The 10253-nt window shown below is 41.6% G+C and overlaps 1 non-coding gene and 1 pseudogene across 1 annotated transcript; one reads left to right on the top strand and one right to left on the bottom strand.

Moving 5' to 3' along the window:
• Positions 1-5268: 5268 nt before the first annotated feature.
• LOC130741608 (small nucleolar RNA R71) lies at positions 5269-5375 on the bottom strand. Its single transcript, XR_009020496.1, has one exon. It is a non-coding gene; the product is annotated as a small nucleolar RNA R71 (small nucleolar RNA).
• A 1479-nt stretch (positions 5376-6854) lies between these two features.
• LOC130736173 (uncharacterized) lies at positions 6855-9895 on the top strand (annotated as a pseudogene).
• The last annotated feature ends 358 nt before the right edge of the window (positions 9896-10253 follow it).

Raw genomic sequence — 10253 nt, 5'->3', positions numbered from 1 at the left:
GGTGTAGTATAAGAGAGATCCTGAAGTAAAGGAATTCTGGGTGGTGTGGAGTGTTAAGGTCGGTGATCGATTGATGTTGATTATGAGGTTGCGGACATAATGACATGTGATAAGATTTGAATGATGTTAGCATAATAAGTTATGATTATGGATATCAGGATCAGGTGGTGAGTGTGGAAGCATGACGACACTTATCAGGTCGTTTGGGTAAATGAAGGAGTTATAGTTTTAAGAAACGGATATTCATTTAAGAAGTATTGAAGAATTAAAGGTCATTAGAGGACCAAACTTGGTGAAGGTTTAGGTTTTAAATCTATGAATGTCTGTCTAAGGTGTGTAGGACTTGAAGTTTGTCAGAATTTGATTGAGAAATTAAGAAGTTGATTGACGAGATGGTGATTGAGTCACAAAAAGGAAGGTGTTAGTATTAAGACGAATATCTGAGGTTGTTATATTTTGACGAGTTTCGTAGAGTTTAAGAGTCAATGGCTAGTTAAGTCCCTTGAGGTATAGTTATGATTTAATCTTCTAGAGGATAAGTCTCGATTTGTGCGAAGTGTTAGGGATTTCAGTAAGTGTAAATAGGTTTGAGTGAGGGAAGTTCTAAGGAAGAAGACGATAATAATGGATTGTTAGATATTAAGAAGAGGATTATCTTATAAGTTGTTGATAACTTGATGTTGAAGGGGATAAGATTAGTGAAGGACAAGAAATAAGGACATAAGTCGATTTTTAATTCGAAGGGTGACTAAGTAGGAGATTGATTTCATTGTGCGAGTGATGATAGTTACGAAGTTAGAGGTGTTTTAATGGACTAGCGGTTTCCAAGGGGGAGGATTCGTCTAGGAGTTATCGAACGGACAAGTGGAGTTTTGGACTGTAGATGAAGATCACGAGGACGAGTTGAGTATTTACCTTAAGATGACAGAGAGGCACCGAGTTTAAGAAGAATTTCGGACGACCGAAAGTAAAGAAGTAAGTGGCTAAGATGGTGCGACTGCACGGAATGCCAACCGATATCATTTCAAGCAGAGATCCGACGCATGTAATCGAGTCAGACGACATGAGGTTGAATGATGTTTTGTCTTTTGAGACGCCGATAGTTAGCAGTGGGGATAGAAGAGTGAAACAGTTAAGGGGAAAGCAGATTGCTTAAGTAAAGATTATGAGGAACAATGACACAGGCACTACTACATGAGAATTGGACGATAAGATCGAGGAACTGTATTCCGGACTTTCTCAGAACTCTGAGTTTCGAGGACGAAACTTTCTTTTTGGAGGGGAGTATTGTAAGACCTGGATTTTCAGAACAAGTTAAGTTTCCGACTCACGCGTAGAATCAGTGTAAGCGTGACAGGAGTTTGACATTTGAGGAAGATTAATGAAGAAGAAAGTTCAGGAATTGCTTGAGGAATGTTGCGTAGTTGTTTTCGGAGTTAGTGCGAGTCGTCTGCACACTTGCCTTAGGGCGAGCGTGTCCAGAATAGACTATTTCGCTCTTAAAGCAACGTTTTGAGTGAGATTTCGAACTCTCGGAAAATTTAAAGATTCTCTTTATTTTTCCATCGACCAGCGTTTCATTTCGGAACTCTGGACTGTACGCACGACAGGTTTCACTTTTCGGATGTCCGCCGACGCTAATTGCTTTGCTCCGAAACCCTATTTTCGAGCAATGGATGAAGACTTTTTCTATTCGGGACTTCTAACGAAGATTCCGTCCGTGTTGCCAGACTTGTTTCGACGTTTCCAATCTTTCTTCAGTTGGAAGTTTTGTCGTTTGAGCATCACAGCAAAAAGTAGTTTTTCGGGGCAGATTAACCGACACCGCTTTTGAGTTTTTCGATATCGTTTTTCCCAAATCCTAGATATTTGTTTTGAGTTCTGGAATTCCGACGCCAGAATCTCTCTTAGAATTTCTCGGTGATCGTGCTGCAAAAATCGGAATCGCGAAATTTTCATTTTCCCGCGATTTCACCCGCCTATAAATAGCGCGAAAAAGCAAAATCCTCTCATTTTCTTTCCATTTGTGGCTGATTTCGTGGGGAGCAAGGGGGGAGGGGATTTCCGCGAAAACTTGACCAATCTTCGTGCAGTTCGTCCCTACTTCTAGGTATCGAGGTAACTATCATGAATCCTGCCTCTGATTTCTGTTTCTGCTGAGTTTCTGAAGTCGTTTCTGTGCTCTAAGTTTTGAGCTTTTTCTAAAATTGTCCGATTTCTCTGATTTCTCGCTTGGGTTATGTTCCTTATGTTCCCCTGAGTCTAAAACCTCTGTCAGTAAACTCTGATTGCGATTCAGTTGTCCAGGATCTGAAAAATTGACTCAAAACTCTTTTTGTCTCACATTTCGAAACTTTATTGTCGAAAAGACTTAATATGACTTCGTGCCTTTAGGATTTGTTGTCACGGATATCATGAGGATCGTTGCTGTCAAATTTGTTTTCAGAACTGATAACTTTGAAGTTTTGAGCCTTTATTTTGGACCAAAATGCCCCTGCGTAGTCGTATTTCGGCCCGATTGTCCGAAAATTGTTCTGACAGTTTCTTTGCCTTAGTTTTACCCTAAAACTACCTTGTAAACTGATTTGATCGAAGAAAAAGAGCCGAAGCCCTTTTCTCCTTTTGGCCGTGGGTTTTTCCTAAGGGGAGGGGAGTTTTTCGTTTTCGAAAACTTGTCCTTTCGTACCTGTTTGTCGTATTCTGAAGCTTTGATGCTTTGTCTATCGTTTATGTATTGTATTGCGATCGAACTAATCGATTTTGTGTGGATTCTGCTTTGTTTTTCCTCCGAGGTTCAGTTGAAGGAACTTTGGAAGTTTCAAGGCATTCCTGTGAAGGAGATTTGATTTGCGAAGCTGGATCAGCTCGAGGTTAGGGCAACTTACTATATATTAGCTATGACTGCATGATAGGCGTCGATAAATTCGACTTATGTTTTATCTGATGTTGTTTTTGATGATGAGTTGATGTTATGATGCTTTTCCATACTTGTGATGTTGTGCTTTTGTTGGATTGAGCGTTTTGACGCAATTTCGGAGTGGAGATTCATTGATCTGGTGATCTTTGATATTTCGGGTTGGATGAACAACCCTAGGCAAGTCCAAATGTGGGGTTTGAGACTTAGCCATATGTTGGAATTCTTAGACTTTCCCCGGGAAATGTATTTTGGGTGGTTGATCTTTGAAAACTTAGAATGATAGAGCTTTGAAAAACTAAAGACTTGGGAAACTTAGACTTTGAGAAATAAACTCATAACTTGACTAATTCGAATTGAAACAATTTTTATTAACGTTTAAGCATAGGAGAACTGAAGGGGAAAATATTTACGAAAGACGGGGAAAAGTCGACTTTGTTGTGGGTTGGAGAGTTATCGGAATTGGGGGAAGCCACTAAGGTGAGCTATGGTGATGATTGAAAGTCACCGAGTACTCTAGTACTCCTGGTAGTGTTGTTCGAGTCGTGTTGTATTGACCGGCACAGACTCTGGGTTTTGTTTGTGGGTTTTGTGGTGGGAGTTGTGTTGTATTGACCGACACTAACTCCAAGTCGTGTTGTATTGACCGACACTGACTCTGGTTTTGATAATCATATTGCACACGTGCATATACGCGATGAAGTGCCAAGCAGAGTACTTCGGTATAACAGGAAGTAACGATCAGCCATGCAGAGTTGAATCGGTCCTGACTATATCTGGCACAACAGGAGGTAACGATCATCCATGTAGAGTTGCATCGTGCCTGTTGATGTTCGGCATAGCAAGCAGAAATGGTCAAACCATGTAGAGTTTGTACCGTCTTGACTATAGCCAAAGGTGATAAGCGACGCCCGAGCAGAAATGGTTAAACACGAGGCCAGTGTTACGACCGTCTCGAGGTGCCCAGCCTATAAGTGGCAATACCGTTGGTTTGTCCCGTCGCCAAGCAGAGTGACGTCGTTGATTTGTTCCGTCGCCAAGCAGAGTGACGTTGTTGATTTGTTCCGTCGCCAAGCAGAGTGACGTTGTTGTTCTGTCCCGTCGCCAAGCAGAGTGACGTTATTCGGATTTGTGTCAGCATATTCTGCACTGGCACACAATGCATCTTATTATGACTGAATTGTGTAAGAGATTTGATAACATGCTATGTATAAACCTTAGGGTAAGCAGTGCATAACTTATATGTATATATACAACATATATATATATACCCCTTTTATCGCATGTTGATTGTATATCTATTGTATTCTGTAAGTTGACCCTAGCGCCTTGGCTTTGTTTGTATGTTTGTGCTTGGGCGGTCGGCCTGCTGCCAGGCGTCCGTCAGCCGGTTCGTGATGATTCGTTGTGCGGGAAAGACCCGGAGCGGAACGACTATTACTGAAGCTTTCGACGAGGACCCGGACTTCATGACTGTTCGAGGGAGGGTCGATGATAGTAGTGTGGGTTATGGGTGGTTAGAGCCTTTTGAGTTAGTTGTTACTGTAATAGCTCTGATTCGTCATTCATATTTTGGGACAGGGTAGGTTCCCGACGCATGGCTTTTGTGTGGTTCTCTTACTGAGGGATCACAGTGAGTCAGTCGGACCATAGGGGTCTTTGCTTAGGCCATTTTGAGGCCGACTTCCTCCTAGTGGTTTGTAATTATGATTTTCTCACTCACACATCTGGATCTGTAACTATTTGCCTACGGGCACATTACTTTGGAGTCACTGCGAGTGCGCGTGACGGGAGAGTGCAGCTGAGGTGGTACATGTGTATATATTTGTATATTGGTTAGTTAGTGTTGGGGTTATGTCTTTATTTCTCTATTGCTTGATTTACAAGGAATCAAACGAAAAAAATTACCTGTTTTCCGCGTAAAGTTTACTTTTGGTTACTAAAGTGACACCTGGAAATCGGGGTGTTACATGAAACCTATCGTGCGTACAGTCCAGAGTTCCGAAATGAAACGCTGGTCGATGGAAAAATAAAGAGAATCTTTAAATTTTCCGAGAGTTCGAAATCTCACTCAAAACGTTGCTTTAAGAGCGAAATAGTCTATTCTGGACACGCTCGCCCTAAGGCAAGTGTGCAGACGACTCGCACTAACTCCGAAAACAACTACGCAACATTCCTCAAGCAATTCCTGAACTTTCTTCTTCATTAATCTTCCTCAAATGTCAAACTCCTGTCACGCTTACACTGATTCTACGCGTGAGTCGGAAACTAGCTTGTTCTGAAAATCCAGGTCTTACAGGGAAGACCTTGCAGAAAAATTCACAACGAGGTTCTTCCCAAGGTCCCTCTTGAGGAAATTGAAGAATGACATCATGACGTTCACACAATCCTCAGATGAAAATCTTTATGAGGCTTGGGAGCATTTCAAGAAGCTTTTGAGGAAATGTCCTCAACACAATCTTACCCAAGCTGAATGTGTGGCGAAGTTCTATGATGGGTTACTATACTCATCACGGTTTGGCTTGGACGCGGCTTCAAGTGGGGAGTTCGATGCTCTTCCCCCACAAGCGGGGTATGATTTGATAGAGAAAATGGCGATGAGAGCCATGAACTTCGAGAATGAACGCCAAATCCGAAGAAGTTCTTTTGAAGTGGAAACTTATGACAAGCTCATAGCCTCCAATAAGCAACTCTCCGAGGAAGTAGCTCAAATGCGGAAACATATACAGGATACCAAGTCAATTGGAGCGAGAGTAACTAGTTTGGAGTGCAAATTTTGTGGTGAATCTCATGATAGTAACCAGTGTACTGTCAATGATGATGTTAGCAAGGTCAGAACATTGACTCAAGGAGGAAAAGCTCCAACCTCAGAACAAGGCCCTCTTGACCAGCCGCAAATTGTTGTAAAGACGGTTGGCAAGAAGAGTCTTGAAGAGCTGATTGAAGGATTTATTGATCATTTAGCGAGCAATTACAAGTGCCACGAGTTGGCCATAAAGAGCTTGGCGAGTCAATTGGAACAGCTAGCGAAACAAATGTCCGGAAATCACCAAGGTAAGTTCTCTTCCGAAACTTTAACTTTAACTGAGCAAGAAAATACCGCTGTTGTTTCCACTAGGAGTGGAAGAGTGTTACATGAGCCAGAGGAAAAAATTGAGGAAGAGAAAAATGAGGAAGCTGAGGTAGAAAGAGATGAGGGTGTTATGGAGGAAAGAGCTGTAAACACTCATATCCCTAAGCTCCGCAAGATTCCATTTCCCAAGGCTTTGGTGATGAAAAATTTGGATAAACAATTTTCTATGTTCTTGGAGGTTTTTAAGAAACTCCATATTAATATCCCTTTTTCTGAAGCCTTGGAGCATATTCCAATCTATGCTAAATTCATGAAAGATATCCTAGAAGGAAGTTGAGTGAGGTCGATGAAACTATCTTGATGACCGAAGAGTGTAGTGCCATTTTGCAAAGGAAGATGCCTAAAAAGAGGAGAGATCCCGGGAGTTTTACGATTCCGGTGGAGATAGAGGGGTTAACTATGGTAGAAGCCTTGTGTGATTTAGGAGCGAGTATCAACTTGATGCCGCTTAGTATGTTTAAAAGGTTGAACTTAGGTGAGGTAACCCCAACTATGATTTCTTTGCAAATGGCGGATAGGACCTTAAAAACCCCCTACGGGATCATTGAAGATGTTGTGGTTAAGGTGGATAAGTTTGTCTTCCCAGTGGATTTTGTCATTTTAGCCATGGAAGAGGACTCTAAAGTTCCTCTCATATTGGGGAGACCATTCTTAGCCACAGGTGAGGCTTAGATTAAAGTGGCTAAGGGAACTCTAACTTTGAAAGTGGGTGAAGAGGAGGTCCTCTTCAATATCTTTGACTCCTTAAAACACTGAGCGGAAGAGTTTGTTAGGATATCTATTAAGAACCCTTTGGAAACAACAATCATGGAGGGGTTAGAAATAGAGGACCAAAATCTTGAGAGTGAGCTTGACTCCTTGTACCATGAGGTGAATGCTACTCTATCTCAATTAGAATCTGTCTCATCTCTTGCCACCAAAAGCATTTGGAAAGAAGAATTAACTAGGGATGAGGAGATTCCAATTGAGGAGAAGAGTGAGCTCAAGCCACTCCCTTCCTCTCTCAAGTATGCTTATCTTGAGGAAGGTGAGAATAAACCTGTTATTTTGAGTAGTGCTCTCACACCTTTAGAAGAGGAGAAACTCCTCAGAGTTTTGAGAGATCACAAGTCAGCTTTGGGTTGGACTATTGATGATATCAAAGGTATTAGTCCTGCGATATGCATGCATAAAATTTTGTTGGAAGAAAATTACAAACCTATAGTCCAACCTCAAAGAAGACTTAACCCTTCCATGAAGGATGTGGTGAGGAAAGAGATAATTAAATTGCTTGATGCAGGTGTGATTTATCCAATTTTGGATAGTGAATGGGTAAGTCCCGTTCAAGTGGTTCCCAAGAAAGGAGGCATCACTGTGGTTGCCAATGAGAACAATGAGTTGATTCCCACTCGTCAAGTGACGAAGTGGAGGGTTTGTATTGACTATCGAAGGCTGAATTCGGTAACTAGAAAGGATCACTTTCCTTTGCCTTTCATAGATCAAATTCTTGATAAGTTGGCTGGGCACCAATACTACTGTTTTCTTGATGGCTATTCCGGGTACAACCAAATTTGTGTTGCACTGGAAGACCAAGAGAAGACGGCATTCACTTGCCCTTACAACGTGTTTGCTTATAAGAGAATGCCATTTGGGCTTTGCAATGCCCCAGCTACTTTCCAAAGGTGTATGTTTGCTATTTTCTCTGGCTTGATAGAGACTTGCATCGAGATCTTTATGGACGACTTCTCTGTTTTTGGTCCAAATTTTGATGCTTGTCTAGGGAATTTAGCCTTGGTTCTAAAAAGATGTCAAGAGACCAACTTGGTCTTGAATTGGGAGAAATGCCATTTCATGCTTAGGGATGGCATAGTTCTTGGACACAAGGTGTCCGAAAAGGGGATTGAGGTTGATAGAGCTAAGATTGAAGTCATTGAAAAGCTCCCTCCCCCGACTAACATCAAGGGTATTAAGAGTTTCCTCGGGCATGCTGGATTTTATAGGCGGTTTATTAAAGACTTTTCCAAATTAGCTAAGCCTATGACCAACTTGCTTGAGAAGGAGGTACCTTTTACTTTTGATGAGAAGTGTTTGAAAGCTTTTGAGTCGATTAAAGAGAGTTTGGTGACAGCCCCGGTAATTGTTGCTCCGGATTGGTCTCTACCATTTGAAATCATGTGTGATGCTAGTGATCTAGCTTTAGGGGCTGTCTTGTGTCAAAAGAAAGAAAGAGTGTTGTATGTGATATACTATGCAAGTAGAGTGTTGAATGAGGCTCAAAGGAACTACACTACAACTGAAAAAGAGTTGTTGGGTGTAGTCTTTGCTTGTGAAAAGTTTAGGTCTTACATCTTGGGTTTTAAAGTAATTGTTCATACTGACCATGCTGCTTTGAGGCATTTGTTTGCTAAACAGGACTCTAAGCCAAGGTTGATTCGATGGGTCTTACTCCTTCAAGAGTTTGACCTTGAGATCATTGACCGGAGAGGCAAGGACAATAGCGTGGCAGACCATTTGTCAAGATTGGAAGGTGGGGCGTGCAACCCAATACCTATTCAAGAGGAGTTCCCGGATGAGAAACTCCTAGCTGTTTCCACCGAGGAACCCCTACCCTGGTATGTACATTTTGCTAATTTTCGTGTTGCTGGACTTATTCAAAGAAAAAATTTCTGCATGATGCAAAATCTTACCTCTGGGATGACCCTTTCCTTTTCAAAATTTGTTTTGATGGAGTCATTAGGAGGTGCATCCCTGAAGTTGATTTTGAGAAAATTCTTTGGCATTGCCATGGATCAAGTTATGGTGGACATTTTAGTGGGGAAAGGACCGCTGCTAAGGTTCTCCAAAGTGGTTTCTATTGGCCTACGCTGCATAGGGATAGTAGAGCTTTTGTTGAGAGTTGTGATAGATGTCAACGAACTGGTAACATCTCAAGGAGAAATGAGATGCCCCTAAAAAATATTTTGGAAATTGAGTTGTTTGATGTCTGGGGCATCGATTTCATGGGACCTTTCCCACCTTCTTTTGGTTGCCAGTATATTTTAGTGGTTGTTGATTATGTTTCCAAGTGGGTTGAAGCCGCTGCACTCTCAACAAATGACTCTAAGGTGGTGGTTGCTTTTCTAAAAAAGAACATTTTTACTAGGTTTGGTGTTCCTAGGGCGATTATAAGTGATGGGGGTACCCACTTTTGCAACAGAGCTTTCGAGTCTCTCTTGGAAAAATATGGTGTAAAGCACAAAGTGTCTACCCCCTATCACCCCCAAACTAGTGGGCAAGTTGAGATTTCTAATCGGGAATTAAAACGTATTCTTGAAAAGGTGGTAGATTCTTCCAGAAAGGATTGGTCAAGGAAACTTGACGATGCTTTATGGGCCTACCGAACCGCTTTTAAAACTCCGATTGGTACCTCTCCTTTCCACTTAGTTTTTGGGAAAGCGTGTCACTTACCTGTGGAATTAGAACACAAGGCCTATTGGGCCATAAGGAAATTGAATTTTGATTGGAAAGTTGCTAGCGAGAAGAGACTCTTACAATTGAATGAGCTTGATGAGTTTCGACTCCGAGATTATGAGAGTGCTAGCATCTACAAGGAAAAGACAAAGAAGTGGCATGATAGGAAGATTCTGAATAGGGAATTTGTCACAGGGCAATTGGTGTTGCTCTTCAATTCTAGATTGAGACTCTTCCCTGGGAAACTTAAGTCTAGATGGTCTGGACCCTTTGTGGTCAAGAGGGTGTTTCCTCATGGTGCTGTTGAGGTTGAAAACCCAGAGACAAAGAATACTTTCACTGTGAATGGGCAGAGGTTGAAGGTGTACCAAGGTGGTGAGGTTCTGAAGTTGGAAACCATGTTTTTCAAACCTCCTTGATAAGGGGGATAATCTACCTAAGACTATAACAATGGGCTGCTTGGGAGACAACCCAAGTTTTGGTTTTATTTTGCTTGTTTGGTTGTTGCATTGTGCAGGGATTGAGAACCTAAATTCTGGAGTAGGAGGTGGCTCTAAGGCCTCCATGGTAATTAGTAAAGAAGGTCAACTCTTCCCTTGAGATTAGCTAATGCATTTTTACATATTTTTTCTTTTGTAGCTTTTATTTTTCTTTTTATCATGCATTGCTATTTAAGTTTTTGTTTTTGGGTCTTTTACTTCCCTATACTCACACGCTTTTAGCTATAGTTTTGTTTCCTTACATGTGCTGTTTTTGAAAATGCTTTTGTGAATACTT

Source organism: Lotus japonicus, chromosome 2 (genome assembly GCF_012489685.1).
Source record: "Lotus japonicus ecotype B-129 chromosome 2, LjGifu_v1.2".
Classification (NCBI taxonomy): Eukaryota; Viridiplantae; Streptophyta; class Magnoliopsida; order Fabales; family Fabaceae; genus Lotus; species Lotus japonicus.
Note: the sequence above shows the minus strand (reverse complement) of the source record. Positions and strands in the feature narration are given on the sequence as shown.